At 41.6% G+C, this 26,280-nt stretch overlaps 1 long non-coding RNA gene across 1 annotated transcript; it reads right to left on the reverse strand.

Annotated features, from left to right (window-relative positions):
• Positions 1-10: 10 nt before the first annotated feature.
• On the reverse strand, positions 11-26,280 carry LOC143208088 (uncharacterized). The gene is made up of 3 exons (XR_013008836.1): positions 26,096-26,280; positions 5,333-5,526; positions 11-898 (listed from the first exon to the last, which is right to left on the reverse strand). It is a non-coding gene; the product is annotated as an uncharacterized LOC143208088 (long non-coding RNA).

The raw sequence follows: 26,280 nt of genomic DNA on the forward strand, positions 1-26,280 counted from the left end.
AAGGGATATCTCTATCGATCTGTCTATGAAGGTTTTAGGGTTCGTAGGGCCACCGTGTATTTCCCTAGCAATTGTTACGGTTTGCGCGGGTAGATTCAGTTATCCGGGAAATTCGGCCACGTGGTCGCGAATCCCTTGCAAAAACTGTCGAAGCGTGCGAATCCAAAGATCTTCGGGGGCGCGAACAATATTGAACCCGAGGGCGGCGCTTTTGACCGACCGCATTTCGGGGCAGGCGAAAATTGAATTTCCAGGAAGCCAAGTCAAGAGGTAAGCGAGGAGAAGCGGTACTAGCTATTTGCGTGGCCTTAATAAGGACGTTTGACGGCGTTGGCTTTCCCTTAACAAGCCGGCTAATATCCCGGGGCCTTGGCTCCTCGATGTACTCTCCTCGACCCTCTCTCTGTCTCTTGTTCACTCTTTCCCGTTCGTTCGTCTCTTTCCATCCCACCGAGCAGTTCACCTTCCGCACCACGGACACCGTCGAGAATCACCAAAGCTTGAAAACCGAACAAACTCAGTTAGAGAACTCGGTACCGAGAAGCAACCGGGGACCAGACCGGCTGATAGAAACGCCAAAACCCATCCTCGTCGTCTCTCTGCTGGCTCCCTTATACACACTTTCACCCTGTAGCCTTGTCTCGTTTCATACTAACTGGTCTGTTGTCGGCAAATTTTACCGACTTAAATCTTCGTGATCGAGTTACCATTCAGGCGCACCGGTTGCGTTAAATGCTCATTAAACGGTCAAGAAGACCGTGGATTCGTTCGTTCTATTCAGCTCCCGGTTAGGTCGTCGTCGGCGTCTTCTTCAGGGCTGCTTCGGAGCTGATCTTCCTCCTTGCAGGATCAGGCGCGTTTTTGGAATTTTCTTTGGAAAACTGTGACACCGATCCTCCTGGAATTTTTATAATACTTTGTTGTATCCCTAAAGTAATAATTAGACTGCAGATCTTTATATATTTATGGTTTATAAACATTTTAAAAAAATGATTCTGTTTTCATTTATTTTCGACCTACAAATGTTATTACTAGACTGCGGATTTTATGCATTTATGACAAAAATGGGCACGTACAATTGAAAGCAATGGACATATTAAAAAGATTTAAGATCATCAGTGTATTACTTTCAGTTTAATACGAAAATTAAGCTTAATAAAAAATTTTTACTTGGCTCCTGTGTCTTGCAATCAATGCAAACACTTTTTATTTTGCGTAAAGATCCACAGTCTAGTTATTACCAATGAGAATAGGACTTTATTTGGTACCGCTTTTTTAAAATTTCTGTACAAACATTTAAAATCGCATGAACATCGGCAGTCTAGTAATAATTCAAATTTTGTGGGTAGAATGAATATGGTTTGTAGCAAACAACGTGTTTATTTGGACAGATGCGAATTTCGCTGTGGATTTTGCGATTTTTTTCGAATTGCTCGTCGCTGGTTGGTTGAAGACAGCCAGGTTTCCGTTCGGTTTCGAGGGTCGAAAGGGTTGTTGAATGGCGGAGCCAGTATCTACGAAGGTTTCATTAAGTGGTGGGAGGTAGCGAGGGTTGGTGCACGGCACACGTACCGTCGGAAAGAAAATTGCGAGTTGCGGGCCGCGTGCGGGGCTTTATTAAGCGCGCTTCATGCGCGATTTGCATTCGTCTGGGTCGGTGATAGATTCAAAATTTCCACGTAGAACGTGCGCCGGTTATATAGGGTCGAGAATTCGAATCGGGACGAATGCTACTGCGCTGGGTGAAGGGGGTGGTTCTGGTTGCGGGGCTGGATATGGTTCTGCTGCACCTATGTAACCGCGCGTGATTGTGTCAACGCGGCCGGCGAACGGAGATGGCGAATCGGGACAAGAGTCGACGAGGGGATGAGGGTTGCCCTAAAGAAGGAGGAACGACGTTGCCGGAGAATTGACGGAGAGGAGAGACTGAGAGAGAGAGACCGTTAGAAACGAGTTTAACACTAGAACTACAGAGCCCGTCAAAATTTCTTTTACATTTCGTGATGTTATGAAACTATTTTCTTGAAACTTTTTTTTAGTATACTTCCTTATTCAAGTATGCACATGTCACCATAAAAATTCTATGAAATCTGAATAAAGGAATGTACAACAGTCCCGTTTAGGGCTCGGTAGTTCTGCTGTCAAGAAGAGAGGAGGAAACGCGGGTGGCTTTGACGGGATGGGAAGGGAAGAGGGTGAAAAGTGGTAACGAGGGGGTTGGCCCTTCGATACCTCAATATTTTGATAGTTCCAGAAAGACAAACTGCTTGTACACAATGTTCAAAGTCATTCGACGGTCGCCTTGCACTTTTTAATAAACAGAATGATTACGACACCCAGTTTCTTGTGAAACCAGCAAATGGTTAGCACTCGTTAAAGTGTCGGTAGATTCTGATACGCGCGGTAGCGCGGAAACGTACGAATTTGGGAACACAGAAGCACCGGTTGAAACACGTTGAACACGGTGCAGTAAACGTTGCACAAAAGTCTGCGAATTGAGAAGATGCGAGCGCCTCGGTCGGTGAAAGCGTTCGCGGAAAGAAATCGCGAAAACCTCGGAAACAGGGAAACGCGGGCGCGGAACAGTGAATAGATCGGGCGCGATAAAGGACGGTTAAATGGGGAGCAAAACATTCGCGTAGACGATGGAGCGAGGATGTGGTAGAAGAAGCGAAAAAAAGGAGGGCAGACACGGGGGTGGAAGAAAGTATCGGGGGGTAGGCGAGTAAAATGGAGGATTACGTGTGCGGCGAGAGAGCCGGCCCGAAAATTAGAGCAGGATGCGGGAAGAAACGTGCTGCAAGAAATACAGAGTTGGGAACGATGAGGTGAGGAGAGACAGGGTTTGAGGGTTGCGGAGGGGATGGTCGGGGGTGGGAAAAATCGCTGGTGAAGTCGGAGCGAACGGGACAAGCTGACTGGATACGAGCGAGAAGAAAGTTACTCGGGGGATGAGAGTGGGAGAAAGAGAAAGAGAGAGAGATAGGGGTGAGAGGTGTAGGGTACAGGGGGTGAACACGGTGAATGAGGAGGGTTGGAACGAGCGAGGCATAGAGGCAGATGGCGGCGGATAGAGACGGATAGAGAGAGGTCGTGGCGGCTTGAATGGGGCTAGTTTGAGATAGTTAGCGGGCCTTCAGAGGCACAATCGGCCGCGATTGGCGGGCCTACAATCACACGTCGCATTATATGTCCATCAGCGCAGCGGATCTTGCAAATACGTTAGCGCGTGAGCCAACGAGTTATCGTCCGCAAAAATCTTCAATTCAAACCGACGTCCCTGCGGGCACTGGCTTGCGGTCTGGACAGGTCCTTCGACATTTCGCGACCCGCCGTTTCGACAGTCTTTCACATTCGCGAGAAAATCGCGACATTCGTTCACCGCGGACACCTTGCTTCACAGGTGACAGAATATGCATGTTCCTTGTCCATACTCGGACAACGACATTTCTCTTAATCTAAAAATTGATCTCTATCTTCATATATTGAGTGTACTTCGACATTTCGCGACCCGCCATGTCGACAGTCTTTCGCATTCCCAAGAAAATCACGACATACGTTCACCGCGGAAAGCTTGCTTCAGATTGGACAGAATGAGCATGTTCTCTTAATTTAAAAATTCATCTTTATCTTCATAGATTGAGTGTATCGATTCATTTGCCATTTATGTAAAGGTATTTTAGAAGAAGAAAGAGAACGTGCAAGAAATTTTCGGTTGTTTCAGTGAACGAGGGTTACAGGTTGTTAAGGAACTTTCGGGAATGCAGCAGGAGGGTCCCTATTCAATTCCGGAGAAGGACAAATAGTAACTGATATTAAGTGAAGGCGCATCTGGGCGGGCGATACGCGATTAGACTCAGAAGCACCGAGGTAAATATTGTCTTTTCTAATCTGCCGTCGGAGTTGCGCTATCTTGGGTATTACCATGGGATAGCATCGAATTCTTAGAGAGTTAATTGGGACCTCGGCGAGGGATTTCGTGCGAAGATTCCGGACGCAAAGACAAACGGGAATGGTCATAACCCTTACTCCTGTTTGCTCACGGGTAGAGTTACATTCAAAGGATGTACTCCGGAACTGTTATCCGATGATAAATGAGCCGGCTACGGCTTCCATTAAAGCTTTTCCGAATTAATTCGAGCAATTTACAACCTATTATAATCTCCCAACGCCTATAAATAACGGAGACAACGTCCCCACAGCATCGGGTCCATCATGCATCCCCTAAATTTTTCAATCTAACGCAATTTGTCCGATGTGGCTCGGGTTTGTCCCCTCAAGTATTAGTGACGTGACGAGCGAATCGATAATTACCCACAAAACATTTTTCGATATATCGAGAAAATACCGATCACAAAAACGAAGCTTGCCCGACACAATTCTAAAATTATTAGCTATCGATATACACAGTTAGAAGCATAACTGATCACGCACACCTTAAATCAGAATAACTTTTTCATGACTCACGATGAAAAACAATAGTAGAAATTGATTTTTACAACTTTTGTAGCTGGATCAATAACGAATACTCAAAAGATGTGTTTTGTAAGCCCGTATAAATTATAAACGTTGTGAAAATTTCATAGAAATTGGTTAATTAGTTTACTTTACTTTTGATCGTTTATAATTCGTAAACCAATTTCAATGAAATTTTCAGAACGTGTATAATTTATACGAGTTTACAAAACACATCTTTGAAATTTTCGTAATTGGCCCAGCTAACAAAGTTGTACAATTTAATTTTTACAACATATTTATAAATTTATTTATTAGACGTCATTTACTAAACTAATTCTTCTAGCCTTACAGAGAAGATGAAATCGTTTAGTCCTAGGGTTACCAGAAATGTTTTATCCAAATATAGAAGAAGCAGTGAGAACTGCAATTATGCATATATGAGATAGGCTTAAAATATAGGAGTTCAAGTAAAAGAGGTATACAGCACATTTTAAACTTTTTTATTCAAACAAAGATAATTGTGAAAATTCATATCAAATGTAGATCTGGCAACCCTATTTGGGGTCCATACGTGAAAAAGTTATTCTGATTTAAAGTGTGTGTGATCAGTTATGCTCCTAACTGTATATGTATAATGTAGACACTGTACATGACTGTTGATTTGCAAAAAATATTTATCGGTTGGTCATGGACAGAGTAAATGAATTTTTGATCCTCCGCGGGTCGAAGGGTTTGTATTTTCAATGGTATCGGCGTGTTTCGCAGAGGGACAACCAGAGAGACCGTCAGGATCCATGTAACAGGATGTTGGGAAACCTCCAAAGGTATTCAATATAAATACGCATGATTATTCGAAACCTCAGATCAAACGTACCTAGAGAAACAGCGGCGGGCGACTGACGGAATAACTAATTTATCAATTCTTCGCTTCGGTTGGCTCCGATACCTATGGCTATATTTGCGAACTCGTGTAAACAGACCTCCGAACTCCCAGGCCATGTTGTCGAGCCCGTCGTCGTTGTGTTTGGCTAAGGAGGACCTCCAGAAACCACCGCTTCTGACAGCAACCTGTAAAATTACGTATTCTCGTACTTGTTCGTTAGAATTGTTTATAACGCGACGGATGCTCGCGGGAACGGCCGCGGCAGCTTTCGGACAGCCGAGTAGAAGCATCATGAATATTGCACCATTAGTACAGATTCAAACGTAGATACTAGAAATTGATTTCTACATGTTCTGTCCACCCTCACATTTATTAAACAGATGTTTCTTTTGAAAATCAAAATGGAAAATTAGGAAAGACAATACATAATGAGTAGACTGCGGATCTTTATGCATTTATGGTTTCAACAAATGTTCAAGAAATGCTGGGAAATAAAATTCCACAGAATTCAGTACGATTTTGATCTATTCCAGATCTACATACAAAGACTACTACCACCGAAAATAACATTTCACGTGATTCCACTTTCTTAAAATTTGCCTACAAAAATTGAAAATTGCATAAACATCCGCAGTCTAATAATGAGCACATCGTGAAATGATTACAAATATAAAAGTTATTTTAATATCCTGTTGAGCTGTTGATGTTCGATAGAGTTGACGGAGCTCGAGATATTAATATTTTTGAAATGTTTATTTTTCACGCGAGAATTTAACTTTTTGTGCTACCACAAATTAAATTTTTCCAATATATGCGATGGTGATTTTAAGGGTCGTTTTTTCCGAGGGAGGGAGAGAGAGAGTACAGGCGCGGAGTGAAACGCAACGAGAGAGGGAAAAACGGTTTATCCAATCCCTCCCAAAAAATGGTCAGCGCAGTAATGACGCCAATCAGTGTACGTGTCACCATCGCTGGCTTGTAACGGATCGCATTCGGAAATATTGTACGCGATATACGAGATCGTTAGAATAAAAATTTCACGCTCAAACGTGACGTAATAGCCGCGGGTGAGAGCCGTGAAAGTCCATAATTAATAGGTGGGGTCCGGGGAAAGAGAGGCGGTGGTGCGGGAGGGTTGCGGGGGCGTTAAATAAATGAGAAAAACGACTAATATATCCGGCGAGGAAACATATTTAAAATATTTCGCCTCTTGCAACTGAAATAGAGCGCACAAAGAGGCTTTTAATTAAGAAAGTTTTTTAATCCGCGTGCCTGCGAGCTGGATGGATAATGGCGTCTGTCGTTAAACGCCTTGTAACTGCCAAGTAATGTGAGAATTTAATCACACGTAAATCCGGGCCAATGGAAAATCTTTATGTGGAAACATTGGAAATTCGCCGGGCACTCAAACTTTCTCAAGAATTTCTCAAGACAGAAGCACAAATATGTCGGACAAGTAAAACTGCACTAAAAGACAAATTCATTTTCGTAATTAAAGAATCGTGTGGCAACAGGCTGCTAATTAAATTGAACCAGTCGTCAAACTACTTTTATTTATTTGCCATTATCATTGAAATGTTTGAAATAAAAATATGCGAAAAAATCTTTACGGTCAAGCTGTGCATACGTTCAGCGTGGCAGACAATGATAATAATAAGCTACAATAATTCTTCCGCAAGAACGCACCGAGCGACGATTAAAAATGTCGACGGTGTTCGAGCCGAGTCGATCGAGTGCGTAATTCTCGGACGAATTGAATGCGAGCTATTTAATATGTAATTTTTCAATAAAAATCCGCCGGGCGCCGGAGCGCCGCGAATTTATTAACGTAATTTTGCGTCCGTGCTGGCAACGCGTCGAAAATTATAATTCACACGCGCACGCACTCGCACTCGCACTCGCACACCATACGGGCGCGCCCGTATGAATTTTAAAACGTTTCACGGTTCAATTTCAAATTTTTTAGCACGTAAACGCGATCAGTCCTGCACGTGACTATTATTAATAGGAGCGACCGTGGAGGGAAAAACGCAGAACACACCGATGTGCACAGTCCCAGCGCAGATTTTACGGTCTGTCAAGACGAAATTTACGACGACCACTCGAGAGGTTGATTCTCGAATTCGATTCGAAACCTTCCGAAACATTTTTAGAGCACTTTTTCATGTTCGGATCTTTTGACACATTGCAGACGAGCGTTCGTCGCGAGTTACATTCACTTCAGCAGTCTTCTAGCAAAGCTAACAATAAGATAAAGGTTCACGTAATTGCACTCTGCCCAATAAATAAATAAACAATTCTCCTTTCACGAACCGGCAAAGCAGCTTTCCCATTAGAAACAACTTTGAACAGGACAGCTTTAGCTGACGTGTTTGTAATGTGCCTAAAAATATTTGCGTAATACACTAATCCCGTCCTTGTTGTGACGCGGAACACCCCTCGAGCGGATTTCGAAAACGCGACGCACGTCGGCCAATCAAACAGCATTATCAACATTCTTTTCTGTACCGAGGCTGCACGGTACACCGTGTATCAATGGCACGCAGCATTGTTTGAAAAAATCGCGTGCCATGCAATTCGAAAGCGGAAGAATCATTGATCCACGAATTTCGTTTCGTTCACTGGTGGCTCTAATTACTAAAAATTATTTAATATATTCGTTTCTTCATTCATCTGGCTCTGCCGCACCAAAATTGAAATACATTTTCATTGAATCTGCAAACATTGAAGATGTACTGGGGAGTGGTAATTAAGTCACAAACGCAGATCTTCTAGTCTCCCAGTGGGACGCAAGGGAAAAGTCGAGTATGCTGAGGATATTATAGTTATCAATTTCATTTGAGGGCGCGAGGAAAAAAATCGCTAATTGAAAAGCACCGTGTCATGAATGAAACTGTCGTAAGGAGTAGAGTATAGACACCACCCTCATCTACGACAATCTACAAAAAATATCCACGTTTTATTGTACCTAACGCGAAGTCAGAAAATTCCCCGGCGTACTCTCTCTTTCTCTCATTGAAACTTACAGGGAGATTGGCGGATGTTCGATACACGGCTGTTTGTGTTTTTTTACACGTAATCTCGATATGGCGGCGATACCACCGCCTCGTGTCCCAAGCGACTTCCGGCGGGTTAAAAAATTACCGCGAATCCACCCTTGCTCTTTCAAAACGCCTGGCTCTTTACGTGGCTCTCTCGCTTTGCTGCCGACGATGTTTGTTACCCGATGCATTAAGTAATTATAGCATTATTGTGATTAATTGCCTCTCCCGCGATCCGTCTGCCGATGAGCCGGCGCGGCGTGCGTCGGGAAACGTGCGCGGGTGGGGGCCGCGCCTCTCTCCCGACTGAATATTTAGATTAATTTGGTAAGAGACGCGAGATACCGTGAATTTGTTGCAATTGTAATTACTAGACCGCGGATCTTTATGCATTTATGGCTTATGAAAATGTTCGGAAAAGGCTGGAATATAAAATTCGATAGAATTTTGTACAATTTCTATTTGTTTTAGATCTACAAAGGCTGTTCCCATTAAAAACCGACTTCGAAACGCACTAAAAAAATACACTAAAAAGTACGAAATAATTTTCATTTAATTTATGCGAATACACACGAACTTAAATACAATACAATCTTTTCGGAGGCGGCGCAAAATTGAAAATTTTCCAAGTGACAGATATTGCTGATCATGATTTCATTGGAATATGGTGGACTTGGAAATCAGTAGGATTTTCGTAATTTCCAGTGTCGAAAATTTTCAATTTTGCGCCGCCTCAGAAAAGATTGTATTGTATTATTGTATTTTTTTAGTGCGTTTTTTCGAAGTCTGTTTAACTTTTTTTTTATAAAATTTTTTTATTTCACACTTTTTAGTGGAACGAGCAGAATTTGTAGAACACCGTAGGATGGTTTTTCGGTCTTATTGGTTATCTGCAATAAAAACCGCAAAGAATGAAAAAATGCAAAATTTGTTCTCACGGGACCACCCCGGGGGACATACTCTACAAGGCGCAAAAGGTTTCTTTCCGATTGGTCCATCCATCTCGGAGTAATCAGTGAACATACATAGAAAAAAAGGAACATACAGATCGAATTGAGTAACCTCCTCCTTTTTTCATTTCATTTCATTTTATTCCACTTTCTTGAAATTTGTCTACACAAATCGGAAACAAGTGCCTTGTTTATGCAAAATAAACATTTTCTTCGTCAATTACAAGATGGACGAACGATATAAAAGTTTCTGTATATCTTTAACAATTTTAATAACTTGATAATTACATATGGACCTTGTTAAATCGTCTCAATGTATTTTATGTTTTCATCCACCCATTTTTTGCCGCAAATGCATAAAATCCGCAGTCTAGAAATTACTAATGAAGTCAATCGCTCCGATAGTAACGCCACGGACCAGTATCCGAATTAATAGGGGCGCAAATAATGGAATTTGCACAGAGAGAACACAATCCAAAGCTTTGCTTCAATTCAACATCGTAAAAAAGATGTTACTAATTGTTTTCTGGATGTCGAACTACCCCCTGTCCGGCTGTATATACAACAGCATAGAATTTCATGTCGAATCGTCATGATAATGGCGTGACAAAAGGATACAAGAGCATCCGAATAGCGCAAAGCTTGGATGCCGGGGCTATAACGCATTCGACGCAGCAAGACCCACGCGATAAAAAATTTAATAAACCCAAATGAGTGTATTGTTTTACATGGAATTTAATAAATCCCTTGCTAGATGAAACGCGGGGGAAGTTTCCTTCGCGGTCGAAACTATTCTTCCTGGTAAAAATAAAACTAGTAATTGTTGTTCACGTTGTCTTCCGTTGCAGAAATTTCTGTGCAACGATTCGAAATGTATTCGTCCCGGTTTCCACAGCGATCGCGGCACAACAATCGGTATCAATTAATCTTACAATTATTCGGCTGGTCCAATAAAATAAACGCCTCGAGGGGGTGGAACGGCATTCCGAGGATCAAACGGCATTCCCGGGGCAACGATCGTCTAACGGAGGAGAGGAGCAGTTGCTTTGTTAGAGAAAGCAATGATTCTCGACGACGCGTCGCGTCGCGTTGCTCGCTGGGTTTCACAAGCTGGAGGGGCTTTCTCTCTCTCTCTCTCTCTCTCTCTCGTGGTAGCGGTAGGCGGGGGTGGTGGTAGTGACGGTGGCGGCGATGGTGGTGGCGGGCAGTAATATTTCACGGTAACGGTATTTAGCGGAACCGTCGCGACTGTCATCCGCGATGAAATGGTGGAGGCAGGGAAGACATTAAGCGTAATGAATTACCAGCCGGGAGGAGTAATGTGTCTTAATTACGGGCCCGCGGCACAATAATTATGTAATTAGGCATTGTTTGCCGACCGGCCCCTAATCACAATCCCGATGTCGCAGCCTCGTCACGACTCGAGGTGCTGCATCGCGTTATCGACCGGCTCCGTTTCAACGTCGTTCGTCTAGGTCTAGACGTCTGTCCAGCTTCCCATGCGTCCGGGACTGCTCGACCATAACGCTCGTTCGATTCTATTAGGTCATCCCATAAGTTCATGCCGTTTTTCGAGCGGTTGCATATCTTAATTTTGTAAACGTACCTTTAAGTTTGTTTTAGGTATTTGCAGAACATCTGACATCTCCTCAACTGATATACTTCGTGATTTCTGTACAGGGTGTCACAAAATTATATGTATGTCGAGGACACCATAGCGCGATTCTACACCCCCGATTTAGTCGAAAATGACGTAAGAAACCCCCCGCAAAATTTACCTTGAACGTGAAAAACAAGGTAAAGAAACCAACCATTTTTTTCAGGATTAAGATTTTTAAAATTTTTATACCAAAATTTTCTTTTAAAATCTACACTCTTAAATCTTAAAAGAAAATTTTGGTATAAAAATTTAAAAAATCTTAATCCTTTAAAAAATGTTGGTTTTTTAACCTTGTTTTTCACGTTCAAAGTCAATTTTGCGGGGGGTTTCTTACGTCATTTTCGACTAAATCGGGGGTGTAGAATGGCGCTATGGTGTCCACGACATATAATTTTGTGACACCCTGTACAAGGTCTCGAATTTTATCTTCCTCGTCTTCTAAACAAAAATTCCCACCTTTAAAACGTTGAAACCATTTCCTACAGCTACGAGATGAAAACGCACTTTCTCCGTGAACAGCACATTTGTTGTTCGTGGCGATTGTTACTGAAATTCCTTTCCGACATTCATATAACATGAGATGTCGCAAATGGAGACGCATTTCGCTCATGATTTTTCACTGCTAGAATCACAGTGTTCACTATTTCACGATCTTATTACCCACGAAAACCTTCTCTAGACTGTTCCCGAACAGTTACGCGTAAAGTTTATAAATCGAAGCATGAAATGTGCACACAAAAGTCGGCACGAACTTATGGGATGTCCTAATATTATATTTTTCAAATATGCTTAAGCAAAAATTTTACAAATGAACTTTTCGGCTCCCGCGGTCTCGATAAAATATTAGCCTTTCTTCAGATACTGAAACTGCAAGCGAAAGTACCAAATTGTACCAAATTTGTACGAAATTGGCGAATGAATTTTTTTTGGGCATTTATGGCCGCAGACTCGTTCCGCGCACGTTGTCCCGTGTCCCGCAAATTCGGTGCAAACAATTCTGCGGAGTATACAACGCGGTCCTCGATGCTCCAGTTTCGATTACAGTAATAGGGAGAAAGTGGAGGGTTTTAGTAGGTTGAACGGTGCGGCGCGGCGTGTTGGTTATGATGGCAGTAGTCGGGGATGACTCGTGCAGAATGGCTGAGTCTGAAGGCGCCACCCTGACGAGGGAGAGAAAGGACACCTGAACTCGACGTAATCGTTCCCGGTGTCCCGACAAACCATAGGCAAAACAGAAGGAATAGAAATGTAATTAGCGAACTATGTTGCGCCCAGTTTTCCGCGGGTATCCTACGGGACACATACGTCCTATATTTTATATTCAACGGGAATATATGTATACATATGTATACGTGTACGTAGATACAATACTCTTTCCACAGGGAATCGAATTTTAGAGCGTGAAACCGGAGAAACTGGAGCAGAAACACTCCAGGGCACGTTAGGGGCGCCAATTAGCAATCTATTAGGTAATCCTTTTGGAGGATTGACCGAACCCAGCGAATTTCTAGAAAATATGATATAATCAGTGTTGAGCAATAAATAAATTTATTTAAATATTGGATTGGCAACTGAGTGATTGCGGATTTTAGATAAGACGGAAAATTCAAAATTTTTACTTGAAACTATAACTTTATTAATTAATTAAGTAATTCCATGTTCACAGAATTTATGATTTCTGCCAGCAGAAAACTGAATTTAAATGATATTTTTTATCATCAGCGTCATTAACAATTTTACCATTTAAGGAGTTCTGTATGGAACGAAATACATGGAAATCTGAAGGCGCAAGGTAAGGGCTATATGGTGGATGAGACAACGCATCTCAACCTAGCTCCCAATTTAAATAACAAGTTATTTGTTATTCGGATATTCAAATAAAAAGCAAAAATAATGATTTATTATTTGGGCAAGTCTAAATGAATTATTTAAAATAATAAAGTCAATTGTTATTTACAAATACAATTTCAAGTATTTATTCAATTTTTTTAGTATTGACAAATAATAAATGAAATTGTATTTTATTATAGGCAGCTAGGCCCTCCGGACGGGCGCGACCACTGGCGGTATACCCGAAAAGGTTGCTATAGCAGACAAAAAACGCGCACGTGTTCATTGTATATACAAAATACACAAGAAATAAGAGAAGACCAAAAATTATTTATTTGATTTCCACCTCAATCCAAATAATAAATAATCTTTTATTTGCAAATAAGAAATAAACAGATTACTTTTGGAATGATTTAAATTACTTTTATTTCAATAGAAAGTTTAGTTATTATTTGCAATTAAAATCACACGTTCATTTATTATTTAAAATAAAATTTACCCAACACTGGATATAATATATGTTCAATAAAATTGTATTTTTGTGCGATAGATGAAATCAACATGCCAGAAAATGTTTCTATTTTTTGGTCGGACATTAAGGTACAAATTGTATCGAAGAGGAACGAGGCTTAAAACTATTATAATTATTTCTCGGAGCGATAAGGCGTCGAAACGAAATATATAAAAGGGAATCAAACGGGAACCGGTTAGCAAACTCTGAAAATATGCCATTAAATCGCGTAAAGATCAAAGCGAGGTTCTTGGCTCGGGATTCATTTGGCTGGCCAAGCTCCCTATAATCGCTAATTCCTCAAGATCGATTGCTCGATCGATGCTAGACCGATTTATACGAGCCTCGGCCAAGGACCATGGCAGACCAAAAGCGATAGAAATGTACGAAGCGTAACGACCAAACGCGAACTGCTAGACGATCCCTCGATCCCGTTAAGTCGGCCGTTTGAGCAACGAACGTAATAGATTCGTGGGTGGTAGCCACGACGAAGTTCATGAATCAGACATAAGAAGCCCAATAGAAAAGTTCCAGCCGGAACGGCAAGAATGAGCCCTTTGCCTCGCATAATGGCCAAGGAATTTATGGTTGATTTATACACCCGCAGCAACGTGGAGTATGCTTTCGTGAGAGACACGCTGATCGGTCATTTCTCGTTTTCGAGTCCGAAACTGAATGTGGTCCAACGAGGAATTGCCGATTGAGTAATAACTTCCTCTTCTCGAATGTCAACAAGATGTTAGGCGTGGCGTACGTCTTGTTCTCCAACTTCTTAAAATTAACTCCTTGCCTAACAATATCGTGTCAGACTCATGATGAAGATTTTGAACAGAGTCTAATAAATATGTATGTTATTAATCTCCTTTAAACCGAGATGAACTCCTATTTTGGTTTTCTTAATGTATAGTTATTGAAGAACATTTTCTCTATTTTTAGGAAATTACGAATTACAAAGAAAGTTCTAATCACTGAAACCGTAAAACAAATCGTATAGGGCGAGGGGTTAATGATCGTATGACGATCCACAGAATCGTTATTGCGCGTCGCCGCGCTGCTTTCCGAGCAGAAAATTCTGGCACCGGTAATCGAATGCAACATTAGGGCCAGCACAACGTTGAATATATCAATCAGAAATGCTTCCAAAACGTTCGGAGCCAAGGATTGGTAGATGGGGATGATCAATCGAAATTGCAACCCTCATTGAACAGAATCCAAGTTTACGATCGAGACATTGCCAGCATATTAACCGGGGAAGCAGACTACGAATTCTCCGTGACTCTGTTCAAAATAAAATGTCGTTCCTTCAACTACAGTTCCTTAGAATATCATCAGAATGTTTAGAATCGTAACTTTCTACGATTGTTTTCTTGATATTCGAAAATGTCTGTGGATATTGCTTCATACGTTTCGGTTATCACGCGAGTAATTAATTTCGTAGGATGCATGATGTCCGTAACGGAGAGGTTAATTAACTATAATACACGTGTAGGAACGGGGAGAGATCATTCGCCACGCGAATAAAAGGAGCATCGAACAAGTCCTGGCAGCGTTTTCCCGATAGCGTACCAATTTTTCTATGGGAATTTATGGCTCATTAAGAGTCGCCGGACAGGCCAGCACCGAAACATAATCAGGCGTGTTGCTTGCGCGTATTTAACTGTGCAAACTGGTTTGCACGGATTAGGCCGAGCATGTAGGACCGTCTAAATACGCCGTGTTGCCCGTGCGTACTGAACTGCACAAACTGGTTTGCACTCGGGTCCGCAGCTCTCCTGTAGCCTTAACTCTGCAAACCAGTTTACGCAGTTATTCCTCGAGGAATAATTGAGCGTGTAGGCCTCGGTTTGCGCTAAATGAGATAAGGAAATAAATTAGAAAATGGGATATACCCAGGCCCGTTCGTTACAAGACGGTGCCCGCGTAATTTATCTTAATTAACATGACCCTTTTTCGCTCACGGGCCCACGAGTGTTCTACTTCACTGAAAACGGAAACGATTTGCATCGGCCCATAATTATTAACTGTTATTAACGACACCGGAGATCCTTTAATACGATTGTCACGAACCGGCGGAGTCGACTTGGGAACTTGTTCCAATGTTACTCCGATCGACGTTCCTTCGTTCCTCGTTTTACAAACGTTTTTATCCGCGAAATCGATGGAGAGGAAACGGGGGACGCCATTTGCACGGATTCTATTACCATTATAATCAGTGGACACGTTTATTAGTTCATCGAATTATTGCTGTATTTTCGTTTCGATTTTGTTGTAAAATTTTGAAATATCTGTGGTACATGGCTGAACACTTTTTAATGGAATCTTCAATAGTAACAGCAACTTTCATTGCGAACTAACAAGTCACCCTCAATAACGTCGTCTAATACGTTCATTTCAGAATGTAACGTAAAAGAAAATTTCTACGCTTTTTTAAACTTTAAAATTTAAATTTAGTGTTATACACTCCGGGACAAAAAGATAGTACATTATCTATTTTTCCTCATTTGGTACATTAAACTGAAGAAAATAAATATTTTGCTATATCAATATATTCCGACATGCCTGTACGTACAATGTATTGAATATCGTCCACCATAAATATTGGGGCGCACAAGCGGGACAAAATGATAGAACAAATAGCAGTTTTACATTTGTCAATTGTGCAGAAGTTACTGAAGAGCAAACATTCATTGCAAAACGTAATTGATAAAGTGTGTACTAGCTTCTTTCGTGCTTATTTAATAAAACAACATACTAAAGTGTTAAGAATGGGTCGTGGAAAAAAACTGAGTGTATTATGTGAAGTAAGTACATACGATATTGAAGTTAGAGAAAGATCAAAAATTGTGAATAGATGCCGAAAAATTATTAGGAGCTTGTTAAAAAATCCTGAAAATTACGGGAAAAAGAAGAGTTCTGGGCGTCCACAAAGTTTAACTGCCGGTGAAAAACGTGCAACATTGAGAACAGCATCAAATTCGAGGATGACTGCGAGACAAATCGCTCAAAGTGTTGGCGTAAACACTAACAGAAAGAATGTACGTTGCTATATATTTCAGATAACTATCTGAAATATTCGACTTGTTCTTGACGATAAAAAAACGAATGTTAAAGGAAAACATTATTTTCGATTCAAGTTCGCCGCAGTCGAGTAAATAAATAATTATTTAATTGGACGGGTGTAAGAGAGAGATCCGTGCCCGTCGAGTCGTGACTAAGCCAGTATCATTGTCTCCGGCAAAGTAGTGTTATTTCACGGATAGGCAAACACGGGTTACTTTGCGGAGGGGCGGGGGCTGATACAAAGCCGAATCTTAATCCGGAATCCGACGATGCTCGGCTGGTAAGGCGGCGAATATGGCGAACGATGTAAATTTTGGAATAGAGCAGAACGGTTTGCGCTTTGGATGACGCGCGGCTCGGTGGATCCGTGGAAATACCTGCTGGGGAAATCTGTGGGGCCCGTGTGACACCCGTCCTCTCTCTCTCACTCTGTCCCTCTCTGTCCCTCTCTCCTTCTGGTGTTTGTCTTGCGTTTTAGGTGACTCGATTCCTCTGCTTACGTTTCCGCCGACTCCTGGGTCGGGACCTCGGCTTAGGAATTTGATTTCCCGCATAAATATTAATGTCTCGTGATCACCGCGACCCCACGACAACCACACCGGAAGTCATCGTCGCGTTGGCGCGTCTTCGCGTCGCACAGTGTTCCGAACACGCGATTTTACTGGCCAGAAGTCAATTTTCGAAGTTCAACATTCTGAAAAAATTAATTGTATTATACATTTATTAGGTGTATAACTAACAATAAGTTCGGTGCCTTCAATTGTGATTGAATTTCAAACGAAAATTTTCTCCCGCCGCTTTGGTGTTTTAAAGCATCAACCTTACCCTACTAAACGCGTTATATAAATTTCCGCTAATTGGTAGCTAACCTGGAAAACAATACTTTGCACTATGGCGTTTAAGAAACAGCATATTCAAAAATACAAAAATGCTGCTGAGACTACGAAAATGATTAGTTCCGCGTTAGGTGAAAATGTAGTAACCTATAAAACATGCAAGAAGTGGTTCCAAAGCTTTCGTAGTGGAAATTTTGATCTCAGTGATGGAGAACGCAGTGGAATCCCGAAAAAAGTGCAGGACGAGGAATTAGAGCAATTGTTGAATGAAAATGCTTGTCAAACACAACAGAGACTTGCTGAGGACCTTGGTGTAACTGAACAAGCAATTTCCGTTCGTTTCAAGAAGCTTGGGAGCTTCGAAACGTAACGTGTATTTCTTTCCTTTATAAATAAAGATCAGAAGTATGCTCACAACAGGCATGGAACTTATTTGTACACCTAATACTTAACCACTTAACGCGCCAATTAAAAATTCAAAAATGCGGTCGTTCTTTTCCACCAATCTTTTTATTCTCTATTTTCTTAAGATACAAACAACATTAATAAATCTTGAAAAAAACACAAAAAATGTAGTTTTATGCAAAAAAGACTAAGCTAATTGCACCTACTTTGCTTAACCGAGTTAATTTGGGCAACAAAAAGAAACTTGAAAAGGATAAAAAAATATTGAAAAATAAGCTTTTAGATAAAATAACCAATTATTATACAAAATTAAACAAAATTATACAAAATTAAAATAACCAAAACTGCAGGTCTCACGAGTTGACTCGGGCGAGTGCGTTAAGTGGTTAATTATCCATTTCAAATATTCGTGTAATCGAGGGTAACGTTGACATTTAAAATGACATGCTGACTGTTGGCCAGTAAATTCGCCCTTGCGATCCACATTCTTGCAACCAGTGCTCGGAACGGTGCCAGAACTATGTAATTGTTTAACGCTAGAATGAACTAATAATTACGGTAACTGTGAAAGAAATCAGGCACGCGGGGTTAACACGATACTTCACCGAACGATCATCTCAGAACGGTTCATTTGATCTCGTGGTACGTATGAGGTTATAATCGAATGAAGAGCCGAGCATTGAATATCCCGTAATGAAACCGGAGTCTTCGTGGCGGTCTTCATTTTCGTGACACTTCAACGATTACATCCGGCCGACGACAGGGGGTGGCTACGAGGGGGTTGGTTAGTTTGCCATCGTCCTAAAGACGGATGGCGCAGCGAACAGGGGGTTGGAAGGGTGGAGAGAGAGTGTGACACAATGGCACCGGAATTATTCATAATTTTCGCAAGTTAGTTTAATAAACTTAAAGCGAAGGTGAGCATTCATCAGAACCGCGCGGCGAGAGAACCGTGGCTCGAGGGTAAGGAAGGAAAGGGGTTATAAATACGTCGCGAAGACACTCTTTAGCCGGCGAAGAGGGAAGAACGAGGAGGGAAACCGGAGGAAAGGGGTTAGTTACATACACCTCTCGGCCGGGCCCTGATTTGCATGTCTAAAGCGCGAGTTTAACATCCACCGAGTGTCGTGGTCCCCTCCAACAGCGAGAAAGAGGGAGAGGAGAGAACGGCTCATTTAATCGCGGAAAGAAATCCTTCTTGCTAAAAACTGGCAGAGGACCTTGAGAGACTGCGAGCTTATATAGTGACCGAGTCCCTTTCATTCACGAACGATCAATGCCCGGAATTTGCCAAACTGCCCCAGCCATTCGCGATCTTCTCCATCTTTCTTTTGGTACAGCACAATTATTGAAGACCTGTGTACGACCTGGGTAAGTGCGTAAACGGGGCAAGTGAACAATAACATGAACGAAATTTCTCTAGCTTGTATTTATTAATGTAGTATAAGTTAGTATGAACTATTCGACATAGATTTCGCCCAAGAATAAAGGTGTTTTCCTCGCTTAAATCAATCAATGCCAAACAGTCACGTGCGAGGTACACGTACAACTTTGAGGTTACCCTGAACGTGCAATAGTTTACAAGTTATTAATACATCCTGTGTTGTTATTTTAGGCAAGTACAACAAATATTGATGTAGGTTTACATTAAATAAACTGTTTTTATTGTATTTTTTAAAATTTATTGAGAAAAACACTAAGATGATCTTGCCCCGTAAATATTATTACGCGGGGCAAGTGCGTACTATCACGGTGGGGTAAGTGCGTACTGTATGGGTAACTATAAAACTATAAACAATATATTTGATGCAATAAAAAGCATTTCTTTTCTTGCCCCGTAGCACTTGAAACAAGGTTCGAAAGCATTTTTAAATTTGTTTTAATATCACTGTATCCCCTTTCATATTTCAGCATAAAAGTACTTGTTTGCTTAAAAATGGATAACTATAAAACTAAACGATATAATTTAATGCAATAAGAAGCATTTTATAGTAGGATTGTTAATCATTCTTTTCTTGCCCCGTGGTACTTGAAACAAGGTTCGAAAGCATTTTTAACTCTCAGAGGCGTCCTAGTTGACACTTTGTACAATATCCTATCAAAATGATAATTTTCAAGCAAAATTAGAATCCTACATAATACTAATTAATCAGTAATAACTGTGGCCAGAGTGTGATACCAATAGCGTTAAGTTTTTACATACCAGAATGAAAATACATCAGTTTAAAGTCTAACTTTGCAAAAAACTAGTGCGCACTTTCCCCACTCCACCTTACTATTCTTTTAACGAGATTATCACGGTTTAAATATAGACAATTTTTCGAGAATGGGAAATTCAGCGTTCAAAAATACATTTCGGATCCATTGTAGCTCTTCGATATACGATCAAGTATGCTTAAAATAATTCAAAGGGTTAATAGTGTGCGTACCATCAACGTGGCAGTATAAGATCTCTATTACGGAAGACAAGATCTCTTCAGAAGCATTTTTCCCGGCGCCTCTGTCGTACAGATACATCGCCGCGCCGGTTCCATTGAATATGTATACCAGTGATCCCGGCTAAAGCGAAAATAGAGATTTCAAGGGATAAAGTGGTATTGATTTATGGTGGTTCCCAGCGTCTATAGTCTATGAGGTCGAAATAGGTACCGTGAATCGTGGTTTGCGGGTTAGCGTGGCTGTGATATGAAAGCGATATTTTTTTCGCCTAGATCCCTTCTTTGTTCGGCCGAAATTTACGTCCACGATCGAACGAATCGATAAACGAGAGCATTACTCACTCAAACGCTGCGCCGAAGAATTGCGTTGCACGTAATTATGCAAGTGGTCCATGTCATTTATTTCTTGTTTCATGAATTCATCTATCTCTTCAATCATTCTCTAAGTAGCAAATCGAACAAAAATTCAATTTCATTATTTTAATACAAACAACCCTTTCGTGATGACGTCTGTACATCGTACTGACTCTGAAGAATATTTTTAAATTGATAATTTATTTAATAAGAGTGTAGCAAGTTGAACACAATATAACAGTACTTCTAAATTCTTCTAATGTTTCTGCTGTTTTAAATTACGCTTATTCATTCTCGTGATAAATGCACAAAATCCTCAGTCTAGCTGTGATATATGAATACACGTCACCAGTGTGGATGGAACAATTGTTTAAACCTACCGGCGAAATTTGCATTGTTGTCGTCGCGTGTTAACTTCGCGAATTAAAGTCGCAAACAGCGCTAGACGCAAAGAAGGAATTCCGGTTATTTCGTATTCGCGGCGTCTCCGAGAGTGTAGGTGGATTACTTGATGAAACGAAATTCACTTTATGGAACGACTCGGTAACTTTCGCGTTGGATTTGGTCGGCAGCAAATGGATGTAGGGAGTTCACCCTGGTCGGAGAGCGAGAGAGAGAGAGAGAGGGAGGACTTTTGTAACTTTTATTTCAAGAGAGCTAACTTTTGTTTCCATAATGTATTAACGCAAACGTTTTAACGCGATCGAACCTAGAGGACAGTTTGAAATGTGTATCTTTCTGGATCCCGGTATATTGCCACTCCTCCGACAACCGCGACGAATGAGGCGAGAGAGAAAATTGATTGTGCGATGGAACTCTGTAATGTGTTCACCGTTCCTCGTCAGACTTTTGTCATCGAGTGTACTCCGCGTAAACACTCGAATTTCTCGCAATTTTTCATTGCAGGCAAATTTTTTTGAAAATGCTCTCAGGAAAACTGTGTATCGTAAAGCAAAATAAGAAACAGGAGCAACTGGTTTCTTCGAGGGACCAAAAGTAACAGTTTTATTATAATATTTTCTACAATAAAAATCGTTAATAAAAAGTTGATTATTATTGAAATTTAAGATATAATGTACACAAAATATAAAGAAAAAAATTCGAAGGACAAAATTATTAAAAAATATCATGCATAAAATCCGCAGTCTACTTATTAATTATTTAGCATTGCATTTATTGTTTCTCACTGTGTGAATTTAATATCATGGGACAAATTCGAGCCAATTGTTAACAAATTACGAAGAGGTGACTGCGTACTAGGAAATAAAAAATGTCTTGTCGTTTACATGGTGGTTGGAGGTTTTGTCATGGGGAAACTACGAACCGGGTGGAGTGTTCTCGATGAAGGTGAAGGTGGGGAGAGAGAGAGAGAAACAGGGGTGGCTGGGATTTATGTCTCGAGTAATATTACTCTTAACCGTAGCTTATTATGGAAATTTCCTTAAATTGTCGGTTGCCTTCGCGGAGAACAATGCAAACAGAAAATGGATAATTATTGGACTGTAAATTGCGGCGGGCATTCGGTAATTTATGTTAATACCGATCGTAAAGTAAATTCCAGTGTGCCGCACGACTGAAAGCGAGTCCCGGAGTACCCGAAGTACCCGGTTGGAAGTACTAAAAACTGTTCGTTGTACACCGTGTTCTTGCTCTGTTTCCTCTTTATTTTTTCACCTCCTTCTTCTACTTCTTCCTCCTCTTCTTTTTCTTCCCCCTGTCGGCCCTCCCCCGCCTCATCGCGATCTCTTTAACCGGTGTTAAAATAAATGGGACACGGTTGATCGTTCCTTTCCATTAACTCGCCTGAAACGGTTCGAAACTCGATTATCGTTCGCAGATCGATCGGGATACGTTAATTCGGTTCATTATGACCGATAGTCGGTGGCAATTTCGAACGCCTCGAAATTAGAGGCAACGGAATGTGTGTGTGTGTGTGTTGTGTTCTGCTAATTCGCGATCGGACTATCTTATAATCACGATCCGATTTTACTTCGGTTTTAACGCGAGATTCGAAACTCGAGAGACAATTATATTAGTCGCTTTCTTAAGTAAACATTAATTAATGAATGCAACTTTGCAATATCTGTAATCGTAGAAAACAGTGAGGAACGCAGACATAAAAAGGTGAATGAAAATGCAAAATCAAATTGTTGCAAATTGTGACAAAAAAAGTGAACACTTAAAATGATACAATCATTAAAAAGAATGTACAGTCATCGCGAGGACGCAAGAGATGAGAATATTGAAAATCATTGATGATACGTTCGGGCATCGTCGAATTACGGAACGCAAATAATTATTTATTATTTGAGCAAGTGTAAATGAATTATTATTTAAAATAATAAAGTTATTTCTATTGACAAATAATAAATCAAATTGTATTTTTTTATAGACAGCTGGCCCTCCGGACGGGCCCGACCACTGGCGTATACCTGAAAATGTTGCTATACCAGACAAAAAACGCGTACGTGTGTTCATTGTGTATACAAAATACAAGAAATAAGAGAAGACCAAAAATTATTTATTTGATATCCACCTAAATCCAAATAATAAATAATCTTTTATTTGCAAATAAGAAATAAAATTTTATTTAAATAAAAAGTTTAATTATTATTTGCAATTAAAATCACACGTTTATTTATTATTTAATTATTTATTATTTTAAAAAGTCGGGGATGATACGTTCGGACATCGTCGAATTATCAATATTCATCCGTTACACTGCTTTGTGACACTCGCCGTCACGCTCCTCGCCGAACGAGCACCTAAGAACTGGCCCCACCCCACTACCCCAAGATACAACTTCCGTTACACATTTGTGTGACACCCAACCGTCATGCTTTTAGCCGAACGAAACCTACAAGATTTTCAATCTCAAAAAGCATTTGTATTTGCATTTTACGCGAATCTAGCACGATACCCAATTGAGAGAGCCCCTAAGCCGAGTTAGGAACGAGCAGCGAACGATATCGCGTTGAACGGGATAAAATCCGTTCGAAACCAGTGGAAAAATCAGGAAGACCTCAGCTGGGCGGGACAAGAGAGAGCGTTGCGTGGGACAGCTCGTCTTCCTCCATTGACAGGTTGCCAAGCGGATCATACCGCGAGCAGCATCGTTTTTGACTTCTCCGGTCCGACAGTCCGCAGAGGTAACTGTCAGTGCTTGTATCCGTGTGTCGGTGGTGCTCTTACCGTAGCAAAAGGGTTGGCCGGTTACGTCGATTGCAGCCGACGATCGCAATTATCCGGCAGATAACGATTCCCGGAGGGCCGGCGCTAATTAATATAACCGGCGACGATTCGTTCGCGATTGACAGGAAAATGCTTGGGATCGAGTTGCCGGGATCCGCGCGGCGCGTTTAGGGCACCGGGGGGTTTTGGCCGTAGAGGGAGCTGCTGCCTCGCCAACAAAACGCGCGGAGTTAGGGGAACACGAGGGTGAGGGGTGGCGAAGGGGGCAGAGTGAGAGAGGGGGCACGTAGTGGCTGGGGGCTCGCAATTTGTCAGGTGACAGCCGAGAGACTGGAATAAATGGACAATTACACAAATACAATGTTTGACGTCATTTCAATGACGCGAGAGACACCTGTGATTGATTGTTAATTGCCTCGGTTTGTTACCCCCGACCGGCACGCGTGCGGGGGCGGCCGTGCGCGGGGGTGGCCCCAGGGTGGCGAGCAGAGGTAACAGGGTGGGCGCGAATAATTTAATTGAACCGATCGATCGCGCGACCTGTTTTCACCGCTTTTTCCGCTACTTTGCCACCGTCTGCCGCCCCCCGTACCATCCGCTTCTGTTCAACCCCCGCCGCCTTTCTTTTTATTCAAATCGAGCGAACCGTCCGTCTTCGCACGCCCCCGCTGCTTTCGAATTCCACGTTCCCCGTTACCCCCACGGTAGGAGACGATAGGGGACGATAGGTCCCGATAGGGGACGCGTTCTCCTTTGCCACCCCCGTCGCTGATACGGGACGTGTCTCGACTCGAGACAAGGACCACGATAATGATGTCGATAAGTGCCGGGCATTTTGATACTGGTACCGCTTTTCTTACTCTTCACACCCATGGGGTGTGAGATGGTGGTGGAAATGGATCATGATCCGCGAAAAATGAGAATGTTGCTATTTATTGTTCGCCGGGAATGTGAAATTACTATTTTAACATCGACCACCGTGTGGATTGTGTGAGACTTTTTTATTCGAACTTTTTTGTAGCGGTCTGTATAGGCTTGAATTAATTTGCGACTGTTAAAGTATTAATAGGGGAACAATGAATGTTTGTAACGAATTCTAAAGAATTTTAAAGAGCTGTTTGTTTTCACCTGCACACTGGAAACTATTATTTCACCCCTAACTAACATGTTCATTCTGTAAAGTTGCTTTATTTACTTGTTGTGGATATAAATGGGTAAACAAATAGAAGCAATCGTCATAAAATTTTCTCCAGTTCAGCAGGAAGTATCGAAATAATTTTTCTCACGGAGGCATCCACTTCCAGTCAGAATTTCACGGTGTTTCCTTTTTTTTTTCTTTCTCGGCTGCTTCCGGGCCGAAAGTTACGACCGCGGGAACGAGCGTAGGAATTTCGCGACCGACATTTCAGTGGACGTTGGGCTGAATGTTTAAGAGGAACATAACTTGGCGGCTAAGAGATAAATAATAGAAGGGTCGTAAAGCGTGCGGGGTGGATTTAAAAGATACCACGAAAATTATTCGGTCCCCATTGGGAACGGGAATACAGCACCGCGCGCGCGAGAGAGCTAGTTCGATGGAAATATGGCGGCGTCCGTGAAACAAATGTTTAATTTCCGAAATGAGTTATCAATAACGGGCGTTTTCAATGGGAGCGAAATTTATTAGCGGACTCTTTGTTTGGTTCTCTGTTGATTCGCGCGGATGAAAGTTTCGGTCGCGCGTAATTACGAATTATCTGAATAAATTATACGATTATTGTTTCTTGCTTCATTTCCCAAGTATATCGTTCCCGGCTGCGTTTCGTTGTTTGTTCCACCGTGAAAACGCTTCTGTGTCTGTCGCGAACAAACGTGCGCAGACAAGTCGCAGAAATCATTTTACGAGCTCCATGGATTTTATACTGACCACCTTTTATTTTTGTTAAGGTTCGTCTTCATTAACAGGTTGAACATTTTTCTAATGTCTTAAATGGATGATACAGCTTTTGGTCGATAGCGTGCAAGGCTGATAATTAAGATGGAACATGTCTAACTTGATCGAAAGACGAAATAACTCGTCACGGGGAAGAATGAGCTCGTATCGCGCATAAGTCATCAAATCACGGAACGATGAATCCGGGCGGGTAAAACCGTATGTTCAACTATTTTCGTAGCTGTAATTTACGCGTAATCTTCTGGTTGGATCGCGGCACGCGAACGGGTAATGAAAAGTTCGTTTCACGCGCGATTACGCCCGCGCAATTCTTGCACGCACACGCGTGCGTGAGGGAGATCTCTAATCGTTCATAATTTCTCATCTTTTGTAAAAAGCTTCGTCTACAAATAGAAACCGCAGGTACGTGTTGAACAGTATAATTAATGGAAATTTTTATCGGGAATTACTCGTTCTATTCTTCCTCACATTTTGCGCGAGGGAACTATTAAAAGCACCATACTCTTTTTGGACCCAAGAAATTTATTCCAGATTTTCGACTTACTTTTTTCGTGTGCCGCGAGTGGAGAAATAGAGAAGAAAATGTTTTTCGTCGTTCGGAGGGTAAGAAAAATGTCGCGAGCCAAAGGGGTTGAAATCGGGTAAATTAATTCGCCACGGCATCGCGTTAGAACGTATTCGCCTGGGCTAACTTCGTTAAGAACGTATCGACTCGCCGCGGCAGAACCG

This window comes from Lasioglossum baleicum, chromosome 4 (assembly GCF_051020765.1).
Source record: "Lasioglossum baleicum chromosome 4, iyLasBale1, whole genome shotgun sequence".
NCBI lineage: Eukaryota > Metazoa > Arthropoda > Insecta > Hymenoptera > Halictidae > Lasioglossum > Lasioglossum baleicum.